Consider the following 25,335-nt stretch of genomic DNA (forward strand, 5'->3'; position numbering starts at 1 on the left):
CAGACTTTTAAGATACTTGATAAACACCTACACAGTTTAGTTTTTTCAGATTATTCCCTTTTCTTATGGAAAAGTAAGTATTATCACCATGAAAGTGAAAGTGAAGATGCACAGTCATATCTGACTCTTTGCGACCCCATGGACTGTACATAGCCTACCAGGCTCCTCCGACCATGGGATTTTCCAGGCAAGAGTACTGGAGTGGGTTGCCATTTCCTTCTCCAGAGTATCTTCCCGATCCAGGGATCGAACCCAGGTCTCCCACATTGTAAGCAAGACGCTTTACCATCTGAGCCACCAGGGAAGTCCTATCACCATGATGTTACTTCTCAAAACTTTAGTTTGATACAAAAAGTTCAGCAGGAGGAGAAAATTTTTTTCCTTTATTAATTTAAAAATAACTCAAGCTATTAAGAGATTTCTAAAGCAGACTCCCTTTTTCTACCCCCCTCAAAAACACATATACAGCCCAAAGCAGGGGATTATCAAATGAGAGAACTTAACACAATTTCGGATTTTGAAATTAAAATCTAAGGTCACCTGGACAAGTCAGTAAGCCTTGTCTCACTCAAAGTGGTTTTTTTGGTTGTTGCTGTTCAGGGGGACTCGTAAAAGGGAGGTCTTTGAAATTTTTAGATTCTTAATCCCTTCCCGCTTCCCTCCAAATATTATGCCTGAGCAAATGTAAAATAATCTTCTTAGAACTGCAGGCCTATGTAGATTAATTTACTGGCCTCCAACAATTCCAAGTGAGAAGTTAGATGATTTATGAGCAATTCTGCGAGCCATTCTTCTGATGTGCCCTCTCCCAATCAGTGCTGGATGTCAGGGCTGGGCTTGCCTGAAAGCAGCCTACAAGAAGAAAACTTCTGAATCAAGACAAATCCAGACTGCCAACAGCAAAGCACAACAGACATTTCCTGTTCCTTCTTTAAATGACAACAATCCTAATGCGGACGACATTCCAGGTTCTCAGGAGAAAGAAACAATAAACATGAGATTCCATTTTGAATTCCTACCTCCAATAAACTTAACCTCAAATCAAAGCTTTCACAAATCTGTATAACTAGTAATATAAGCTAAGCCCACAGGACCTAGCCTTTTATCAGTTAGGGGTATTACTATGATAGCTTCTGTGTGAGGATATCCCCAAACAGGTTTTTCATTCTGTGATAATGTTATCACTGGCAAAGAATGGAAACCTTCATAAAGACTCAAGTCTCTTTCTTTCAATATTTTTTTCATTTAAATACAGAAATGAATGTTAATGGCCATAGGAATGGCCATATTAGCCACCTGTATGTCAGAATTCTTACATTTAGGCATGTAGAAACCCAAAAACCTGCATCAAACTTTTAATTTCTCCAAGCAGGTCTTGGAACCAGCATATCAACCACAACAAGATGACTCAAAACTGGTATGTTATTATACTAAAATATACTCCAAAAGCAACAGATGTAGTCAGGAAGTAGTTTTATTTCAGTAGGATAGTTGTTAATTTCAAAATACTCTATATTCATTTCTCATAATTCAACTTTTCTCACAATTTACATTTTAAACATTGAATGAAAGAGTAACATTGACAAATGAATAACTGGAATTTCTCTCCAATGCATAGCCTCTTTCAACCATAAGACCATGATTTAAGCTATTCATAATATTATGTAAAATGGTACCCAGCATGCTTAAAAAAGTAAATATACTTGATAAAAGAATCAGGACCACTATCATAAAACAGGGTTTTCTTCCCCAAAAAAACAATATTTCTTAAAAGGATTTGAGCCAACGAAAATACATGCTTGCTAATAGGTAAAAGGCTTTAATGCTTTAATTCTGTTTTGTACTGCTGTATCATAGCCAAGTGACTGTCACTCCTTAGAGAAAGGGGGAAAGTTGGGTTAAAAATTTTTTTTTTTTTGCCTTCAACCATGATTTATGATTTCCTCTAAAGAAAAGCACAATTTTCTGCCAAGAAGAGGAAAACAAGGCTTAGCTTTCACATCAGGAAGGAAAGCAAACAAACAAGCCGGTAGCAACCTTTTTTTGCATATAAAAATCACTATTATTTAGCCCACTCAAGTCAAACATAAAACCAAAGAAAGGAATAAGGAACGTATAGTCTTAACAGGATCTGCAGAAAATAAGAAACAAGAAAAGTCATGTTTAGAAAATTTCCAGAACTTTTTCAGCTCTCATCAGAAACAAGCAGTTGTACTTTCCATAACCGGTGCCACAGGAAAGCGATGCCTTTCTTCCACCATGCCTTTCTTCCACCATGCTAGCTCTCCAAATAAAATAATTTTGGAAAAGAACCAGGAGGAGCTGGCCAATTTACAAAATCATAGAACCTTCTTGTTGAAGGGGACCTGAGCCAACATCTACATTCAGGCTCCCACTGAAAGCCTGAATGTTTTCTATTACATCTGGATGAATCCTACCACCTCCTCTAAAGGGCTAGATTTACTCAGTTACTGGAAGGGCCTGCCTTCCCTGAGTCAGCCTGCCTGCCCCACCCAGCCTCATTGACAGTTTAGGACTGTCCTTGGGGATCAAACAATACAAGCCTATTCCCTCTCCTGTTTGGCAAGCAGACAAGTTCTATAATAGCAGCCCTGTCTCCCTTAACTTCCTAGGACATCAAGTCCCAGTTCTCCAAACCACTCCTAACAGAATGTGATTTCCAGACCCCTGGTCACACTGTCTCTATATCCCACCACCGGAAACCTTCTGATTTGGCAACATTCCTCTTAAAATGGGATGTATGGAGTCCAGCACTAGGATCTCTGACCTGGAACACAAAAGGACCATTGTCTCCAAGAAACTGGACATGAAACCTGTTGAATGTGGTGAGGTCCCCTTTAACTTTCTGTTAGCACAGCATCACCATCTTTGCACTTGAAAACAACCTCCAGGAAGCTTGTCAAACCAAGTTACACCACTTTTAGCTTTTTAAGATGTAAAGTCACAACATGACATATAACCCTGTTAACTAAAATATTACCAGCTCAAAAAATAAAATATTACCAGCTTCACTTTACCGTGTCATGTACAGATTATTTTCTGGATTCGGACTGTCATCAGCTGTCTCTCCCAGCTATGTTTCAACTACAATTCCCAACACTGATGAAAATGCTGAATAAGAACACTGTGGTGAGCTAACCTCCAAGTCATTTCCTCCTAATGCACATCTTTTTTTTTTTTAACCAAAGAAAATACAAATTTTCATTAAGCAATCATTTTAAATAGAACAATCAGCTTCACAAGGCTGAGAGAACTGGTGAATGGCAACATGTAAGGAATAGTTGATTAAAAACAATTTTGTTGGCCCCAGCGTGGAGCTCTCTCACCAGCACCAGCGCTGACTTTTTAAAAAAAAAAATGTTTATTTACTCCGCTGCATCAGGTCTTAGTTGTGGAACTCAGGATCTCTGTTGCATCATGTAGGAAGCGCTTGTTGCAGCACAAGGACTCTCTAGCTGCGGCACAGGGTTCAGTAGTTGAGGCGTGCAGGCTCTGTGGCTCCAAGGCTCATGGGATCTGAGTTTCCCTGAACAGGGATCAAACCCGTGTCCCCAGCATTAGCAGACAGATTCCTAACCACTGGGCCCCCAGGGAAGTCCTTGGCGTTGTCTTCCCTTGGCTATGCATTATCTCCAGAACTTAACTGGAGCCTCAACAGGACGGCCAGCTCATGTCTACAAGTTGCCAGTTTTAACGCATTCACCGTAACACACATCTAAGCACTCAGGGTTAACCAGATGGGGATTGTTAAGCAGTCCTGGTATCAAGTTAACCTTTGTTGAAACATCGGCATTTCCCACAGTGGCCTTTTTGTGTCCTCCTTCATTTGTAAGACAGTAGGTTTATCCAGCGCACCTAGCACTTATAACTGCCTCTCCAGTTATTTAAATAATGCATATAATTCAGAAAGCATCCTAGCTATTCAGTTTGGGAGACCTGGAGAAAAGAAAAACAGCAGGAACTGAGGCAGCAGATAGAAGGGCCCCAGGCTAAACAGTTTCCTATGGACAGAAACTCCATAACAGCAGAAACTCCATAAAAGTAGGACGATGGAGGAGGCTGGGCACTGCCCAAAGAAGAGACAGCGACCACATACTTCTCTTTCTTGAAGTTATGGAAATCCTTCTGACCACACATGCACAGAAAGGCTCCCTGGAGGTCAAACAGGAGGGGGCGTTACCTCACAGAGAGTGATGTCAACCTACCCACAGATCTCTTGGCTAGAATCCACCTTTGCTAAGAGCTGTGGGCACACATGAGAGGACCCTGAGATACACCAAATACGGACTTAGAACCAGGCGAAGCCAGATGACTGGCCAAAGGAAACCCAGAAGAAATGTTCCCTAAAAGTGATTCAAACCACCACGAGGGCACGACTCACTGAGTCTGCCCGTGTCTATCCACACCTACTGTACTCATTTTCCTCCTAATAAACACTTTACTTGTTTCACTACAATCTGTCTCTAGGTGGAAATTCATTTCGACACAGTGAAGGGCCAGGGCCTTGTCACTGACCACTGGTCCCTGGTGGTCTCATGGTTAGGATTCAGCGCTCTCACTGCCTCAGCCCGACCTCGGTCTCTGGGTGGGAACTGAAACCCTGCTTCAACAGCTGCAGGCTGAGGCCACCAGAGATCAGAACCATTTGATATTGGCTTCCCAGGTGGTGCAGTGGGAAAGAATCCGCCTGCCAATGCAGGAGATGCAAGAGACGCAGGTTTGATCCCTGGGTCTGGAAGATCCCCTGGAGGAGGGCATGGGAACCCGCTCAGTATTCTTGCCTGAAAAATTCCATGGAGAGGGGAGCCTGGCAGGCTACAGTTCATGGGGTTGCAAAGAGTCGGACACAACTGAGTGACTTAGCATGCACAGCCAGTTCCATCTCCCTGTTCTAACAGAGGACACTCAAAAATGGTCTCAAAGGTATGCAGAATTACTAAGGAAATCAGATGAGGGCCAAGGATGTAAGTGATGTGAATGGCTCCCCCAGTGCATGCTGAGTCCCTGAGTATAAGGCCCAAAGTGATCAAGGAGCATTCTTAAGGATCTTTTCTTTATCATATCATTGCAGATAAACTCTGCAGACAAGAACTGTTTTCTATTCAATTCACAGGTCATCAATCAATAGGTAATCATGACTCCTAGAGAGTTAGCCACATAATCTGAAGGCTGCTGGCTGAGAATTCACCAACCACGGGGACTTTCCCATCACACATCATGCAACATGTTCCATAAGATGCCGGGTGCTTTGGCTTCTGCAGGGCAATTTATGAAGTCTGCTCGTACATGGCAGATGGGTTGGTTATCCAGCAGGGCAGCCAAAGTCCTCCAGTCTCTGGACAGCTAAGACAGCAGTAAGGGTATGCTATCTGTAAGCCAGAAAGGGCACAGGAAAATGCAACATAGCAGGGCACAAAACAGCATTCAAATAGCGCCCTGGTGAGCACAATCCCCAACCCAGCTGGGCTAAGCCACGATAGAGGCGGCATTGTCGAGGGCCCGCAGGAGCCATCAGACTTGTCAGTCACCGATGTGGAGAAGCGTCGCCTGAGTTCATCTCTATTTTCAATCGCCCTCTGTCCCCCACCCAGGGCAGTGACCGGGGTCATGCCACAGCGTATTAGCTCAGTGTCACCAAACAGCCTTGAACCAGAGGAAAGGAGAAGAACCTTTCCCCGGTGAGACATGGACTTGGAATCACACTCTGGTCCAGTAAGCTGAATATGAATGCATTTTCCTCTCCCATCCTCAGCACCGTCTATCCCTTCATCCCGACTCCCAGGTGCCATTGCCCAGCTGACCTCAGCCAAAGCTACCCAAACGGTCGTTCTCCGTTCCTGCCCCTCCTTGAAGCCGACCCACAGCATCAGTGTTCCTGGCCGCAGTTCAAGGCAGCCCAGCGAGACACTAGCTCTGGGGTCAACTGTCAGGGATTGCTGCAGCAAAGGGGCATCTTGACTCAAACCTACTGCAGCTCAATTCTCTTCATTAACAATGAGTCTCTCTATTCAAAAGATGGGGAAGAAAAATGTCCACACTTTCCCTTTGAAAAGCAGTCTACAGGTGATCAGAATTTAAAACATAGTATCCGTTTCAATTCACTGACAATACAATTCACAAAGGAACAAATTCAACATTGGTTTTAGGCAGGCACCCTGGTGAATCGAAACAAAAGCCATGTTAGAACTTATTAGATATGTTTGAACCAAAAGGTTTAAGAGCCTGAGAAGTTTGGGGATATCTAATGTACCTCCCTTGTTTTAAAGATAAGGAAACTAGGGGTCAGGGGTTCCTGAGGAGCAAAAACAAACCTGGAATACAGATTGCTAATCAGAATTCAGGACTCCATGTTCTACAGGCACTTTCAATGTCTTTAAATATCTGTCTACTTATGCACTGGAATCTGTCAAAATTTATTTTTAAATGACAAAAATCTAACCATTTAAATATATTCTGCTTTATTTCTAGATGGCAGCTTGGCACACAATCTTCACATTCTTTAGCAACACATCAACTTGAGATAAAAATCACTAATTCCATAAAAGGAATAGGAGAAAAATGAAAAGCCAAGTACTAGTTGAGTTGCTACAGAGACTTTGGTCAGTTGGTGGTGGGTAAGCACAGACAGGGTTCTCCCAGGGCCAGAAAAGGCAGGACTCAACATGAAAGCTGTCAAATGATGACTTGGCCAGTCATCTGCAGGTAACTAAAATTACACAATGTCATCAAATGTTTTGGTTTTATTTTCCTATTTGGGGAACTCCAAGAACTGCCATAGAGTCAGTCTTCTAGTTCTCAAACAACTTCCTAATTTACAGTGTTCCTTTTAAACTACGTCACTTGCTCTTTGGACATGGAGAGGATATAAATTATAAATAAAGTCAGTTCCTTCTAGTCGATGCCAGGTTTGGAAAGATGGGACTAGCTGAGGTCTGTAACGGAGGGGAACCATGATTATTTTTGGCGTCACAGTGGCAGCGAATGGAGAGATGGACATCCGTGTCCTGGCTGAGGTGCCCACCCTTGAGAATTCTTCCTGACCCAGGGCTGGGGTTAGGTGTTCCCAGAGGACAATGAGCACTCTTCCATCAGATCAGTTCTTCTGGAACCTTAGTCAGATCTGTCATGATTGTAAATAAATTTGAACTTTTAACTACCACGTTACAGAATTCACCTTCAGTGTGAGGTTATGTGACCTCAGGAAGTTTTCTGCGTCAGTTTTCTCATGTGAAAATAGGGATAAGAGTACTTATCTCAGTTTCCTTGTTTGTAAAAAAGAATATAAGAGTATCTACTTCAAAGTGCTTGTAAAGATTAAAATGCTCTTGTGAATTACAGCACAGAAAAGCCTTGCAACATCATAAGCGGTCAATAAACACCAACTCTTATGATACTGCTCCCCTTGTAAGTCCTAACTAACACAATAAGTAAGCAAGTAAGTGTAGTCGCTCAGTCGTGTCTGACTCTTTGCAACCCTGTGGACTGAAGCCCACCAGGCTCCTCTATCCATGGGATTCTCCAGGCAAGAATACTGGAGTGGGTTGCCATTTCCTTCTCCAGGGGATCTTCCAGACCCAGAGATCGAACCTGGGTCTCCTGCATCACAGGCAGATGCTTTAACCTCTGAGACACCAGGGAAGCCCATAACTAACACAATAGTTGTCCTCTTCTCTGTGCTTCTTTAAATCTTTACCAGATAAGATAAGCTCTTACCTGTGATGGGGGAAAAAAGTCCACAAGATTTGAAATCAGACAGGAATGGGGTAGCATCCGGACTCTGCTATTTACTACATTTCATTAATTAAAAAGATATACTTTTTCTCATTTTAACCTCACTGAAACTGAAATGTGTCTTACATGCAGTGAAAGCAGGCATTATCTCCAATCTTAAGCAAGCTATTTAATCTCTGTAAAACTACTGATATTACCTTCCTCTCTTAGGGTTGCAGTAAGGCACAAATAACATAATCATGCAACCTCCTAACATACAACAGGCAGCCCTGACATACATTTTGCTCTGTACCTTTATAGGTTCAGTGCCTTGTACATAGGAAATGCTTAGGAGGTGAATCAATATCTACATATATTTAATGGAACCCATTATCCCTAGGTATTTAAAAATAGGACTCAGACCCATTCCAAACTAATGTGTGTGGATGTCCCTGCCGGAACTGCCTACAGAAAAGGTCAGGGGCTTTGAGAACAAGAGCCCTCAGGAGGGGCCATGGATGGAAACCCAGAGCCCTGTTTAAGGACATGCTTTCAACAACCCACCCAGGGCCTCAGATTACTGTCCAGCTCCACATAGGGCCTCTGCTAGTGTTTAAATCCCTGCAGATGCCAAGGTCAGGTTCAAAGTTCGTATGGTAGGGACAGAGAGTTCAGGAAGGTGCTTTTTCCAAATCCAGTTATAATTCTTTCAGTAATAACAGTTACACGGTTTGGAGCACTTACTTCATTAAGCCCCACTAAACTCTTCACAATAACTCTATGAAACATAACTGACCTCATCAGCATTCCTTCTTTCTGAGGCCCAGTGTTTAAGTCACAACTTAACAAGGGGCAGAAATCCGCCTGGTCCCCAGGCTTGTGTCCTTAACCACCACGCCTTCTCTGGAGGAAGTTACGAACATCGGCTGAAGGAGGAAGCAAGACTCTCCCAAAGGTCTCACTTTCAAAAGAGCCCGAGCGCACCCTTCCCAGGAGCATGTCAGACCTCCTGCTCCAGGTGGATGGAGGCAGATGGGGTAGACGGGTGCGGCAGTTCTGTGTGGAATGAGTTTCAGTGGGTTTCCAAGCCCAGTGGTGCTGCCTCTGCCCTGGACTCTAGCCAGCCCTAACAGGCAGTGTTTTACACTTGACTTTTCCATTTCACTTGTTCGAGGTTTATTTCCCATAGCTCCAAGCAGTACCTTGTAGCTCACCTCTGGGCCTGCCTTTCTTCAACAGGCTTCCTCTATCTTTTTCTTTTCTCTCTCTCTTTTTAAGTTTTACTTATTATTATTTTTGGTCGCCCTGGGTGTTTGCTGCTGCACGCGGGCTTTCTCCAGTTGTGGCGAGCAGGGGCTGCTCTTCATTGTGGTGTGCAGGCTTCTCACTGCGGTGGCTTCTCTTGTTGCAGAGCACAGGCTCTAGGTACATGGGCTTCAGTATTTGTGGCACGTGGGCCCTAGAGTTTGGGCTTAGCAGTTGTGGCACGCAGGCTTAGGTGCTCCTCAGTAAGTGGAATTCTCCTGGACCAGGGATCGAACCTGTGTCCCTGCACTGACAGGCAGATTCTTACCCACTGTGCCATAGGGGAAGCCCTCTTTTCTGTTTTTTTTTTTAAACTTCTGGTTCTTTGAGAGTTTCTCTCCAAACAACAATTATTTCTCTCTCAGCAGGACTGCACTTCTTGGTCAAGAAATTCTTCTTTACTCATCCTTCGCAGATGTGACTCACAATGAAAAGCCACAGCTGGAGATTCCTCTTCTGAACTTTCCAGAAAGTCGGTGATAAATGCACATGTGCAGGCATGTTTAGAAAGATGGAGAAGCCAGAGGAAGACATACACAACATTATAACTTTCCTTGGCCCCAAGCAGAATGTCTGCTCGTTGCACTAGCAAATCTTCACACCAAGGATCACAGGGAGAAAAATCATTCCAAATGGAGGGTTCAGGAAGGTACACCTCGAGGGCCCATGTTCCACAGTTTCTCCAGCCCTTCCTCTACAGCCATCACTGTGTGTGTGCTCAGTCGCTAAGTCATGTCCAACTCTGTGCGACGCTATGGACCGTAGCCCACCAGCTTCCTCTGTCCATGAAATTCTCCAGGCAAGAATCCTGGAGTGGGTTGCCATTTCCTCCTCCAGGCGCTCTTCCCAACCCAGGGATCAAACCTGCAACTCCTGCCTGCATCTCCTTCATAGGCAGATGGATTCTTTTACCATTTGAGCCACCTAGAAAGCTATGTTGCATTAATTTCCTTCTCAACTGAGAAAACCTGGAGAGCTTTTTATTTCATGTCATCTACCATTTCTACACAATAAAGTTAGTCAGACGGTAAATCACGCAACCATTGAATCATTGCATTCCTCCAAGAGGTTCAGAGATGCATGTTTTTAATACAGAAGCTAAGGCCAAGGCAGCTGAGTTGCTCAGTTTCTGAATAAGGGACACTGACCTATTTCTCTCTCCACTCCATCCATAATGGAAACAAGTTGGTAACATTTCCCATGACTAGGCGTTACAGAGTTCTCGGTGATAATATCGAGCTTCAAAGGTAGCAACAATGGTAAAGAACCTGCCTGCCAATGCAGGAGACTTAAGAGACATGGGCTCGATCCCTGGGTCGGGAAGATTCCCCTGGAGGAGAGCATGGCAACCCACTCCAGTATTCTTGCCTGCAGAATCCCATGGACAAAGAAGCGTGGCAGGCTACAGTCCTTAGGGTCACATAGAGTCAGACATGACTCAAGTGACTTAGCACAGCACAGGTGATAATACAGATTCAAGTAAAGAATACAAGGGCTACTCCAGAGCTGAGAGGGATTCACTGGAAGTGAGGTCCATGGGTCAGGACACACAAACTCTACCACTTCTGCTGGTGCCAGGCCCAGAGCATCCACAACACACCCAAACTACTGGGATGATGAGTGGGCAGAACCCACCACCACCTTCAGTTACTAAAAGAAAATGCAGGGTTGGGTTTTGCAGATGACTTGATCTGCAGTTGGAAAGATATTATGACTGACTGACTCTGGCCTTGTTTACTTATCCCACTCACACCACAAGCCATGCCAGACAGTCTCAGACGCTTGCTGAGCACAACTGGCTTTTGGAAATGCCAGAAAACTGATTCATTTTTTCAAAGCACATTAACTTACCCTGTGGGAACGTGACTCCTAAATCATTATTCTCAGCCATGACTAAAGTGCTTTCAACAGAAGCTCTCCCAGGTCTACCCTCCATCCTGAGGGCCCCCTGGAATGTTCTGAGTTTCACAGTCTGTGTGCCTTTCCTGCTTTTTGTGGTGGTGATCCTATAAATTCAACATGAATTAAGGATCCCAAAAACAACTGCATTCATGTACACATACGATTAATATTCCAAATATGCAAAATAATCCACACTTGAGAAAAATTACTCAATTACGGGTCGGCCATTTCACAAGTACAGAAGCTGGCCCTGGCACCGGAACCAGGTATAAATATTATCCAAGTGTCTCAAACTTTGGAGAGGCTAGAGATCTGTTTGATTTATCAGTAACAAAGGGGTATGACCTCTTCCTTCAGTTTTGCTAAGGGATCAAACTTTCTAACTTTGCAGATAGAAGGACTTACCACACTGTTGGGAAGTTGGTGCTACATATTTTGTGCGCTTCTCTCTTAAGGGACTGGTTAGATTCTTTGGGACAGGGTGCTCCAGCCAGATTTCATTTTTAGAGCAAGTGTATCCATCCCTGGTTGCTGCTGGCTCACAGAGAAGGTCCTCAGGTAATGCCCCTGGAAGGGGCAGCCAGCTGTCAACCACTGGCTGATTCAAGAATACACAGGTCCAGCCCTTTGCCTCAAGTGAAGACAACAAGGCAGGGTCACCTCGGCTCCAGAGCTCCCATAAGGGCGTGCAGGGCTTCAGGTATTCCCACATTGCCCGTCAGCTTGTCCTCTGCCCAATCCTGCCACCGTCCTTTCCTGGCCCCTAAATTCCTTCAGCATCCACCTTCTGCTGTGCTTCCAGCCAATCCAACCAAAGACAAGCTGTTTTCTAAGTGTAGAAAGTTATTTCTTAAATCATGCCAAGGAAGTTACAGGTCCTAGAGAGACATTTTCTATCAGAGGCCCAGTGAAGGCTGAACAGTCTCTGAAAAATACCTGTGATTCCGTTCAAAAATTATACATTTTTCATAACCAGCTCAGGCCGCTTTCTGAACACCAGCCCAATGCGGTCAACAGGGACAGGAGTTTAAATAGCTCAGGAGCATCACAGCTTCACAAGTCAGGGAGGTGAAACATCGCCCGGTGAGTGATCTGTGACCCTGGACACTGATACCAAAGCACAGGGCGCCTTGACCATCGGAGTGTACCCCTCCCCAGGTCTGACACGCCAGACTGATAGCTTCACATTCAAGGAAATCTTTAAAGCTACCTGAACGGGCCTACATGTAAGTATGACAGTGAGACCTGAACACTATCCCCAAAATTCCAAACTTTTAGGAACAAGAAACGATTCCTGGAGCTGAGTGATTACTGATGACATTGTACTCTTTACTGCATCCCCGAGAAAACAGATGGCAGACAGGCCTGAGCAGGGAGCAAGAGCTACTGCTACCGTGTTGCCCAGGGGGCAGAGCACCATCTCCAGAAAACCTCGAGGAACCACCTCGTCGTCATCAGGCTCTAGTGCAGCTTAGGGTCCGGGGATGAGGTTGAGATGTCTCAGGAGTAGAAATCAGAGGAAAAGCAGATGCCCGCACAGTGTATTTTATCACCAGAGGGGCGGGTTCAGAATGTTAAAAATGTAGATAATGCACTCCCTATGAAACACTCAGGTTAAAGCTATCGCAGAGACTTCCCTGGTGGTCCAGTGGTTAAGACTCCATGCTCCCAATGCAGGGGACAGGGGTTCGATCCCTAGTCAGGAAACTAAGGTCTGGCATGCCACACAGTTCAGCCAAAACAAAAAAATTAAACCATACTACTACTTCTTGTTTTATAGCCTGTTACCCACTGTCTCATCTGACCCTCACAACTCTTCCTATGAGGCTTGGGCTGTTATTATAATCTCAACTTTATGTCTGGTTTAGTGACTTACATGTGGCTTCACCGGTGGCTCAGGGAAGTCAGTAAAGAATCTGCCTGCAACTGTTTACAATAGCCAGGACATGGAAGCAACCTAGATGCCCATCAGCAGACGAATGGATAAGGAAGCTGTGGTACATATACACAATGGAATATTACTCAGCCATTAAAAAGAATATATTTGAATCAGTTCTAATGAGATGGATGAAACTGAAGCCCATTATACAGAGTGAAGTAAGCCAGAAAGATAAACACCAATATAGTATATTAACGCATATATATGGAATTTAGAAAGATGGTAATGATAACCCTATATGCAAGACAGAAAAAGAGACACAGATGTATAGAACAGACTTTTGGATTCTATGGGAGAAGGCGAGGGCAGGATGATCTGAGAGAACAGCATCGCAACATGTATATTATCAAGTGTGAAACAGATCGCCAGTCCAGGTTGGATGCATGAGACAAGTGCTCGGGGCTGGTGCACTGGGATGACCCAGAGGGATGGGATGGGGAGGGAGGTGGGAGGGGGGTTCAGGATGGGGAACACATGTAAATCCATGGCTGATTTATGTCACTGTATGGCAAAAACCACTACAATATTGTAAAGTAATTAGCCTCCAACTAATAAAAATAAATGGAAAAAAAAAGAATCTGCCTGCAATGCATGAGACCCGGGTTCAATCCCTGGGTCAGGAAGATTCTGTGGTGAAGGGAATGGCAACCCACCCCAGTATTCTTGCCTGAGAAATCTCAAGGACAGAGGAGCATGGCGGGTTACCGTCCATGGAGTCACAAAAGAGTCGGACACGACTCAGCGACTAAACCACCACCACCACACGTGACTTGCCCAGGATGACACTGCTGATCAATGTTCGGACCAGACTGGCAGATTCTCGGTCTCATGGTCCTTTCATACAAAACTGCCAATTTGCAGCATGTCTACATATTTCTCCAGGCTTGTGTACAAAGCCCCCAAACCTTGTCTCCCTCCTCCTGTCTTTCTTTACAGCCTCCACCCTCATATACACATCTCTATTTCATGGGAACAAGGGCTACCGATGACATGAGTCCTGAACAGGGTAACAAATCACCATCAAAGCTCTCTCTCTCAGTGACTCCAAACACTCCAAACTCTTTGTTGATACAGACCACAGCCTCTGGAGTATGGCTGACAAGAGGATAAGAGATCAAGTTATGAGATGACCAGTATTCAGTGCCTCTGACTATCCGGGTTCATGTCAGTCACATACACAAGAGGAGGGTAGAGGAGGGCTTTAAACTGTTCACTAATTTCTTGGACACAGTAATTCTTCCTAGGAAACGCTTCCTATCCTGGTCAATAGGTTTTGCAACTGTTATTTGAGGCACTTGGTGGCGTCTACTCTTGCCAAGTCGGCATTCTGTTTCTGCAGGACAAAAATGCAGGGGCTGCTACGGTTTCAGGACCAGAGGCAAGCATCTCTGTGCCGCAGGTGGATGCATTACAGATGCGGGAGTGCTAATGAGCACTTATTACTCTTCCTACTCCATAAGCCACCAGCAGCAACAAGAAATGGCTGGTAAAACTCGCTGGGTTCTCAAGCTTTGATCAAAGGGCTGGTGATTTGGCTGAAGTGATTGGCACAGGGCTGAACTGGATTGTTATCTCAGGATCACAAAGCCTCGTCTTAAGTTCTCTGTATCCTGTAAATCAGTAGTCAGCACCAATTTTATTCTTCCAGACTTAACCTACTCTCTTCACCAGTAACACCGCTAGCCCCCCTGCCCCCAAATTCCACTTTCGCTGATTATTAAGAAACCAAACAATGGACCTTGAATTTTAGGAAAACAAATGCCTACTGACCATTAAAATGGGGTGTGGCATTCTACAATGTACCACACTCAGTTTGCAACAGTCAAAAGATTTGGCCAACAGTTCACTCACTTTGATCCTTGAACTCAAGACATAAAAGGGAACTCAGAAATCATGTAAATTTCACTTAATCACTGATACTTAACTTTAACCATGTTTCCTGTAAAGCATATACATATGGTATTAATTATATAAAAGTTTAATTCTAATTTATGAATTTATATAAATTAAATTTTTAAAAGGCTTCCCATCCTTGTCTCTTCATTGCTACTAAAGCAACGGCAGGGAATGGGAAAATACATGGCTACAAATCTAAATTTCTCAGAGAAGGAACAAGAGCATCAGCTATTAATCCAATAAAGCCCCATTCTCATTCACTTTTCCCCATTCCAATACTAAGCTGATGTATTGTTGAAAATGCAACTATGGCTTCAGGGACAGAAAAAAATAAGATGACCCAAGGCATATTCTAAAGAAGATTCCTGAAGAGTGCTATCTTTAACTCCACAGAGACAAAACTGTGTTGGGTTTTAATATAATTCTACAATAACAACTCTTGCAATTATTTGACTCAATTTATTAAAATGGAAAAGTCAAAATAAACATACAATAGAAGTCAAATGGCAAGACAACCAACTCTCATGTTGAAATTCTTTAGGCAGAAGTAACAATAATATTAGCAAAGTTTTTTCTTTTTTAAGTGGTTCACAAGGTCTAGCCTAAGGAATAGATCTAACCCAACTTTTATACGATATGAAAAAAACTAAAGATTTAACAACTCTTCTCCTGAGTTATTTAATAACTTTGTCTTTTCTTATGATTTTCTGTAACTTTTTTGAAGGCTGCTCTGTTACCTGAATGTTTAACAATTCATGGACAAGTAACAACTCCATGAATAATGCCAAAATTCTCAACTATGTGTAAAGGAATGCCTGGGTTCTCCTCTGACAGTTCTCCTCTAGAACTGTCTGTGCTTCTTACATAAACACATAGACAAAGTATGTTTTATTTTGGCTGCGAGTATAGTTCTAAACTGGGTGTTTAACACAAAATTCTCCAAGCAAAAGGATTTAAGAGAAGTAAGTGACTTACCCACACCAGAAGAGAAAATCTACTGAACAGGAAAATAAGTAGGGCAGATAAAGAAATGTTTCTTGCATTTAAATATAAATAACATTTACTAAAATTTCACAAGTCTGAGCAGATTTACCAGCTATTCTGAAATTTTTAAACAAAAAAAAGATAGCATTTTCAGCTTTGAGACTAGGAAACAATCATTACATCTGAGCTCCCACAATAAAAGGGCCAGGTGCTGTGCTGGGTGGCTTGCATGTACTATCTCCATTTAATCTAACAGTCCTACAAGGCAGACACTCTTGTTTCCATTTTAGAGATGAGAAAACCAAGTCACAGTGCTATGACATGACTCTCTTGGCATTCTATCCAAGACATGTCTGACCTGAAGATCTGAAACAGTTGCTGCTACCCTCTGTGCAATGGCATCGCCAAGAAATCACACCCAGAAATTACAACGAAGGAATTGTTTCATAAGCAGAGGATCAGCTCTGCAGTCAGAAGCTCCAGATTTTAATTATGTTTCCACTGAGTAGTGGTTTCCTCCAAGTTAATGGAGATGAAAATAGTGTTTAACCTCATAAAGTTGAGGTCAGAAGCACATTAAAAAGCTCAAGTAATAGGGTTTTGCAGAAAGACCAACCAAGTGAACACTGGTTGTTATCGCTACCTCCCTCTTCAGGATTCGGCTAACAGAGCTGGTGACCCGCAGGTAAGCCGGGCTGTGGGCTCCCAGGAGTCCACCCGCAGGGCAGGGAGCCACTTCCTCAAGGCCGAGCGCACACAGCCTGGAGCCTTAGAGGGTGGAACGTGAAGGTGAGGTGTGGAGGGGCCCGACTCTGCTCAGCCCACCTTCTCCTGCACTAAATAAACAAACTGTTGTGGGCCAACTCTGTGCCCAGGTACGAACGCCATTTGCTCAGCCAGCTGCTGGTCCCTGGTACTCAGCCATCTGGGAACCTCGAGGAGTCCCCCTGCCTGCAACAAGATCACTCCCATCCTGAGGGAAAGGAAATTTAAAACAAAACCAAATGAACAGGGGCCTCATCCTTTCTCATCGATTTTCCTTATTCTGTCCTTCTCCACCCTCCTCTCTCTCACACACACATGCGCACACACGCTGGTGTGATTGGATTCAACACTTTTATCCTCATTAGGAAACTTGACAGCAATCTACTTTGGGATAGAATTTTAAACACTGATGACTGAACACAGTGACTTTCAGAGCAGAAAGGGTTCATCTGAGTAGAGGTGAAGGAAGGTTGAAGACCCCAGGCGGAAATCAACAATCAATAGATTCGACTACACAAAATTTTTAAACTTTCACTTCACTAAAAACAAAAAAATTTTTATCAGAAAAATTAGGGGAAAAAACTAGGTGAAAATATTTCCAATAACTATGAGAAAGGGTTAATAAGTGAAATACATAGAGTTCATGACAAATGACAGCAATACTAATTCCCAATTGATAAAATGGGGAAAGTATATGAACAGTTAAACAGGAAATACAGCCAACAGTCACATACATGGTTGACCTCATAAATATCAAATAAATAAAAAAGAAAAAGAAAATATCTTTTCTCCTAGAAAGTTAACAAATGTTATTAAAATGAGAATTTCACTCTGCTATGTTTTGGTAACTGATATCAACATGGGCCAAGACATCCATGCACAGTGACCCACATCCTTTGATTCTGCTTCTTGTTATCTCTTGTAAAGATGGGAAGGATCTGAAATGCAGAAAATGCTGACTGCCGAAAGATGCTCAGCAAACAGTGAAAACAGGCTGTGTGTGCTGTGATAGGCTTAAATAAACCATGACACACCCAGAGATGGAAGATATTACAGTCCTGAGAAATAATATTTACAGATACTGTAGTCGTGTGAGAACATGCAAATAAAACAACATTAAGAGGAATTCCTTGGCGGTCCAGTGATTAGGACTCGGTGCTTTTACTGCCACGGGCTCGGGGTTCATTCCCTGGTCGGGGAACTAAGAATCCATAAGCTGAGCAGTACAATGGGAAAAAATTTTAAATAAAATTAAATAAATAAATAAAACAATGTAAGTAAATATAGGACATAAAAATACACATTCAGAATACTTCAAATATGAAAAGATATATACGATTGTAAAAAAAGGAAGGAAACACAACAACAGTAGTTGTATTTTTGTGTGGCAGAATACTGAGGACTATTTTTTTTTAAACTGTATCTTCTTTATGTTTTTTTCCATATTATTCAAATCTTCTAGAAGGTGCATATATTATTTTTATGACTACAAAAAAAAACAGTCTCAACTTCAAATTAAAAAAAAAAAAACAATACACAGAAATCCAACAGTTCTTCAAGCCATTCCTACAAGTGCCAAAACTGTAGCAAGCAGGTAAGGCAGTAAACAGGGAGAAAGCGGCTTCGTTTTAAACTTAGGATTATGAAAACAATAGACTTGTTGATGTGAAAGCAAAAACTTTTCATGTCCTACTTATCAAAACATAGTTTGGAAATTCACTAATCAAAACATTTTCCAACAGAGGATTTAAACTCACACCAAAATTATCTGTAGTTAAGCAAGCAGGAAGTTTACCAGGAACACCCTAAAAATTAATAATTGTTTTTACAGCTTTGATAAATCCATGCCAGCTCATGTTAGTACACAGTGTGACACACAATCTCCAGTGAGTCTGTCACTTCTGAACAGGAAAGCGTGAAACCCTTAGCATAAGGCTAGAATAACAGATGTTCTGAAGTGAGGCTTTTTAGGGTTTGCTTCCCACCCGCAAAGGCTGGTTTCTCAGTCTTTGAGATGGTTTTCTTAGAGTGACAGTGAACTATGCCAAACTCATCGCACTCATTACCTTGTTTCATTTTCAAGAACCTACAAGGAAGGGTCTCTCATCCTCGGCCCTGCTGACGTTTGGGGCCAGGTATTTCTTTGTTACTGATGGGGGAGGTGGGGAGCACCCATGCATTGCAGGGATGTTTAGCATCATCTCTGGATTTTACTTACTAAAAGCCAATCTTGCCTCCAGCCCCAGCTGTAACACAAAAAGTGTTTTCTGACATTGCCAAATGACTCCTACAGGCCCAAATCACCCCAGTTTAAAACCACAGCTACAAAATACTATTATTGACCCCATTTTACAAATGAAGAAACTGAGACACAGCCATAGGTCCATCTAAATCTACAGCCCAAGATCAAAACCCTATCCTGTCTTTGTGCACAGTAGGTGGTCTATCTTAGAGTGTAAGATACTACTCAGGTCTCCTCTGCATCCCCATGGAGGCTTGTCTAGGCCTCAATGCACACTGGCCAAAAAAATCATTATTCTCATCACTAAAACATTTACTGATTCCTGATTGGGTAGTAGGGCCTGGCAACAAAGGCAGTCAGGGCCTTCAACAAGTATATAATCTATTTGAAGAAATAAGCTATAACTAGAGATCAGCCATTTGGAGCACCAGTTTTGGAGGAAACTGTTTCTTCATCAGTAAGAGGAAGATAATGGTAGTGCCACCCTTATAAAAGTGAGATGACATAAGCCAAGTTCCTATCACAAAGCACAAGTTCAAAAAACATCTAGATAACCAAACGCATAGTAACATATAGGCACAAGCACTGGAAGAATTCTGGCTTCTCAAAATCACTGGGCTGGTAGGAACCTTCACAGACAACTTGAACTCACTGTCCACTTAGTGCTAAGTCACTTCAGTTGTGTCTGACTCTTTGTAACCCTATGGACTGTAGCCCACCAGCTCCTCTGTCCATGGGTTTCTCCAGGCAAAAATACTGGAGTGGGTTGCCATTACCTTTAGCATTTAAAATTCTGAAGATTTTATTACCTGCCTCCAGCAAGAGTGTGTAGGCTGAGCTCAGACTGAGGCTCTCAGCAAGGGTCTCCTGATGAACTGCACTAAGGGGGCCTAGAGGAAAGACAAGGGTTTAAGCAGGGACAAACAATAGGAAAAGTAGATCTGAGAAGACTTAAAGTATCCCAGGGGGGCAGAGCCTGGGTGTGAGCACAGGAGAGCAGCTTAGAGAAAGAATCAAGATCAGATGAGGTCACAAGTGACCTCAGTGATACAGTGGTGACACTGAGCAGGTGAGACCGAGGAAGTATTTCTCCTAAAAAGCAATCAATAGCTAAAATACAAAACAAAACAAAAAAGAAAACAAGGCCTGCTACAAAGCATACATCCAACTTACATTATGAGGCTGGAGAACTTAATTTCTCAAGTTAAAAAATCAGCATTCTAATTCCTTTACAGCATTCCTTGAGAACAACAGGCAAATGCATGCTCTAGATCCACGAAAGTGAAGGCTTTGCCAGAATAAAGAGTCAATCTTGGGACTTCCCTGGTGGCCCAGTGGTTAAGAGTCCTCCTCGCAATGCAGGGATGTGAGTTCAGTCCTTGACTGTGATACTAAGATCCCTATACCTCATGGGATAACTAAGCCTGTGCTGCATAACTACAGGGCCTGCACCTTCTGGGGCCCACACACCACAACTAGAGAATCCATGAGCTACAATGAAGGTCCCATGTGCTGCAACTGAGACCCAATGAAGCCAAATAAATATTTTTTTAAAAAGTCAATCTTCCTCAAGTCCACAGATGGTCTTCCTGTTCAAAAACAAGAGCCCAGAGCAGCCAGATCTTCTCTTTGTTAAATGTAAATTTCCACTGGTGAAGTCACCAAAACAATTAAGTACTGGTACAAATTTCTTAAAATACTATGTAGTTCAAACCATACCTGACTGCAGGCAGTCTCCATCCCAGGCCCACGAGTCTGAGAATTCTGCTGTAAGGCTGAGCCCGCAGGAGGTCAGAGAAAGGACTAGGCAGGCCTTGTACCAAAGGTTTATTTGGAAGATGTGTCTAACCACAGGGTGCTGAATATAGGCAAGAGATTAACTGCACGGTCTGCATCAGAGATGATGAGGGTGTAAACCAAGGCACTGGTAGAAGGAAGATTCACTCAGAAAACACTTGAAAGGCAAAAGTGACAGGGCTGACGGCCAGGCGAAGGGTCTCTAGGACACTCCACACAAACCCGACCCATTGTAAACTTTGATAATGAAGCTGAGACTTCAAGATCAGCGGGTACCTTGAGCTTAAAAGTGAGTTGTTTAACTTCCCAGAACCAGGGCAATCTTCACAAACTTGTAATCTGTAGTCACATACAGAACCCCATGCTCAGAAAGACCCCACATCTGGTTTAACACTCTGCTGTCATCAAGATTCCTCATAATTTAAACTTTGAATTTTTTTTTCTTAAATGAGGTCAAAATCTCTCATAATTTAAACTTTGAACTTGTGTTCTATAAACAAGGTCAGATGCCACAATGGAGCATGCATGTGAGCAGAGGAGATCTGTTTAATAAGAGTGGCCACCATTCCTTGCCACCCTATTCACACACAGTGTCTGCAATGCCCCATAAGCACAGAACTTTGGCAGGCTCACAATGCATAGAGTTCAGCAGGATTCAAAAGCCAGTTCAAGGTAAATGTGCTACAAACAACTAAGTGAGCAGGTGGGTAAGTGCTGACAGCCACAAGAGGCCATGCTTTCCTTTCCATCCAGAATCCGCTGTACATGCAGAAACAAGGCAGTGTGTTTCTAGGAAACACAAACAACCAAACACTCTTTTCATATCTTCTCTTACTCCTGTCACTCCCCTGTATTAACCAACCACTTGAGCTGACAATGATGGCACAGAAGAAGGAAAGACAGAGCAACTCCATGGTTATTTTTCCTTTCAGTCTTTCCTTCCATAAGACTAACAGACTGTGCAAATTGAGATGTGAAATAACAGGAGCCAGTTTTGTGCAAGGTTTCCTCTGTTCTGATAAAAAGAACATATAAATGCATATACAAACCATGAAACATTATGAAACGTGATTTCAGTAATTCTGCATATTTGTTAAATGCTCTTATATTGAAAGATGAACAATAAAATTCATGCTTATGATCTTTATTTTCACTTCACTCAGAATAACACTAAAGCAAATAAACACCATGACAAGTAAAGAGAGACTATGGAAGAAAAAGAAAAGCTTTTCCTGTTAGTACCTTTCACAGTACTTTTTCCTGCGTTTTGAACAAGAGGGTCACACATTTTCATCACACACTGGGCTCCACAAAGCATGTAGCTGGCCCCACTGAGAATCACTGAACTCAAGAACATTATGCCCAGATCTAAATATGCTGCCCACACCTGGATACATTTATACTGACGTCAGTCAAAGCAACCCCCAAAGGACCCACCTATGGGCTGACGGGAGTGGTTCTGAGTTTTAGTCCTACACTCTCTTTAATTATTAGATTGCTTCAGTCCTTTTCTCATACAACTCACATCACTGCAACAACAAATCTGCTGAAACACTGCAACCCAATGTCTTTCAGCCAAAGATCTTTCTGAGTTCCTCTCGTGACCTCTTGAGTTTGGTTTAGACTTTAGTTACGTTCTAAAGGCAATCAACATTGGCATCCTCATCTTCCCTATGTAATCCCTAACTTCAACACTCTGGGGAAGGGTCCCGGGCTGGGCGGGCTGGGCAGATCCCTATCTCCCTCTATCAAAGATGCACAGAGCCAGTTAAACCGGAGCATGTAGTGATGCGGAGGTCTCTCTGCTGGACACCTCCCTCTTTCAGACTACTCCCTGGTGCTCTGTGGTTCAGTGTTAACCAAACCCAGCCTGTGGTCCCAGATCCAGGCTGCTTTCCCATCACTCAGAGCTCTCGGATTTCCCCTGGGAAGTTGTTCTGCGAACCATTCAGTCTGGTGTCTAAAAATTCCTCCTTCACATACAGTCAGGTATCCCTTTGTCTCATTTCATTCCCCTCTTCTTTTTTTGTACCACTATTTTCCACTTCAATAAATTTCTTGCCTGGAGATACATCCTGGCAAATGTGTCAGCTTGCATTGTTTAGATGAGAGACTTCTGTCATTCTTTCAAATGTTTCCTCTGTCTCAATAATCCCGAGAGCTCTGGGGAGCCTGAGTTACTTGTCTATGAATTTCCTCTCACCGCCTCCTATTAGACTGGAAAAAAAAAAAAAAGCAGACTGCCTGGGGTGAACTCACTCAGCTCTTATCTCTTCCAATCACATTTCTTTCCTCTTGCATCCTTTCTTTCATTCTATCTGAAGAAGTATCCTTACGGATTTCAAAGCTAACTCGCATTTCAAAGCTAACCCGCATTCTCCACCTAATTTCAATCTATCCGCTTCCTTCCCCCTTCTTGTATGTTGCTTTCATATTACCCTCTCTGCCTGGACCAGCATCAAACTCACACTGTCAGAGCACGTCTCTCCCCGTTCAATTCCTTGAAAGGCTGGGCTAACAGGACAGCCTCAGGTTCATCACCTCCCATGTCTTCCTCAATCTTCTGCACTCTGGATTCCATGGCTACTGTGCTGAAACTGCTCTCCTAGCCCACAGATGACACGGCAGCTGGACTGGGGGCCATTTCTCAGACTCGTCCTGTAAGAGGTCTGCAGCATTGAATGGTGGGGATGGTCCACTTGCATTGGGCATGCTTCAATCCCTTGCCATCAGCAACCTCTTCCCTTCCAACCTCCCTGGTTATTCTTGCTCTATCACCTTTAATAACTTCTTTTCTTTGGCCTGACCATGTCTGCATGTCAACAGTTCCCTGTGTGTTGTGTTCTTTCTTCTCTTTTTATTCTACATCCTCTTCTTCAGCAAGCTCACCTACTCTTGCTCTTTAGGTAGCAACCCTACAGAGACGGTCTATCACTCGAGGGTTTTGCCTATACTCCAAACCTAAATGTCTAAATTCATGCTCAACATCATGATGTGAATAGCGTGAAGAACTAACAATTCTTCGCAGCTTTTAAGATGTCAAGTACAGAACTAAGCCAGAGGCAGTAATATGAAGTGGTTGAGGTTACTGACCCTGGAGACTGTATCTACCTGCATTTAAATCCCTGTCCAACACACAATCTGTGTGACCTTAGGAAATTCACTTAGCCTCTCTGTGCCTCAGAGTTCTCCTCTGTAAGGATAAGAACAGTACCTTTTCTAAGGGATGATGTAGGGATTAAATCTGAGTTGAAATATGTCAGACATATAGAACAGTGCTTGGTACACACCAACTAAGCATTAGCTATTATTACTGTTGCTGTTATTCTCCTAAAAACCTAATAACACAGGTTCTATGATTTAACCCATTTAGACAATGAGAAAACGAAGGTAAATTATCATGGGTCACGATGAATTGCAAACTCTAGATGTTTAAATCTTCTTTTTCATTTGCTTAAATCTTAATTCATCATATTTCCTATTTAAATTCAGCTTTTGCTGTGTGCCTTTCTTGATTAAAGTTGTTCTATCTGTCCTCACTCCATTCGCCTCATATACACCTCCTAACATTCAACATATTATTTCAAGAGTCATTTTTATAAAATAATAATAGTTCTAAGATCCCTCCCTACCTTACAAAAAAAAAAACACAACTCATTTTAAAGCATAGTCTTGTCACTCTTTTTAAATCCCTCTAAGATCTGGCTTTAGAATATCTTACCTCTATTAACAATACTGATCTTCCTATCTTTCTCTAAAACTATATTCTACGTTTTGTTTCAAACCCAAGGATTTTCGTGCTCCCCCAGTGTCTCCTCAACATTTCTCACTCATCCCATTCAAATCCCACCTTCTCTAGTAGGACCCCTCTAAACCCAATCCTTCACTATTTCATAGCACCATCTTCTACCAACTACCTCCAAGAAGCCCCACAAACTGATTCTTTACACTTTAATCCTCTTTATATTTCAAGAGTAAAGCATGAGGCTGTAAAATAGACATAAAAAAATTAAAGGCCCCTCATCTTTCCCATCATCTTCATCCTATCCCCTATAAATCACTCCATTTAGCAACTTTTTCCTGCACTCACAAATGTAACTTTTATATGCATGCTTGGTGACTTTTTTCCTTAAAATACATATCATAAACATTAAATCCGTATATTTTCCCCCAACTTTCTCACAACTAAGTAGCTTTCTAAATCTGTTTTTCATTATGGTTATGTGTAAGGAAGATCATTCCATTTCTTCCCCTATCCTCTCTATATGAATATCCTTAAGGGTAAAGACCGTGTTTTATTTGCCCTTATATCTCCAAGAGGACCTTGTACCAAGGCCAAGAACTGTTTAACAAAATAGTAACAATATCTGTCATTAATCCAGTGTTCACTGTATGCCAGGAAAACCACTGTTAATGCTTCACATATATTATCATATGTAATTCTCATAACCCACCCAATTATTGCCATTTCACAAAAGACAAAAATCATATAGTTAAGGACAGAAGAGTCTAATTTACATTTGTCTGACTCTGGAGCACATCTGCTTCATCTCTTTGTTTATATGTAATAAAACTGTCATAAGAACATCTTTTGCTGTTTCAACCAAAGTTTGGAGAACAGAAGAGTTCCCAGTATCCAGTGTAGGCAGATGGGGCTGAAGATAAATAGATAGGCCTTGGATGAATGGTTAAGTAGATGGAGGCAAGTGGCTGCAGCCATAAAGCTAACCCACCATTCAGTTATTCAATCTATGTTTACTGAGAACCTACTAGA

The 25,335-nt window shown here is 42.6% G+C and overlaps 1 protein-coding gene across 7 annotated transcripts in view; it reads right to left on the reverse strand.

Moving 5' to 3' along the window:
* PPFIBP1 (PPFIA binding protein 1) overlaps positions 1 to 25,335 on the reverse strand; it is a 197,129-nt gene that overhangs the window by 165,276 nt on the left and 6,518 nt on the right. The gene's annotated exons all lie outside the window — the stretch shown is intronic.

This window comes from Muntiacus reevesi, chromosome 1, assembly GCF_963930625.1.
Source record: "Muntiacus reevesi chromosome 1, mMunRee1.1, whole genome shotgun sequence".
Taxonomy (NCBI): Eukaryota; Metazoa; Chordata; class Mammalia; order Artiodactyla; family Cervidae; genus Muntiacus; species Muntiacus reevesi.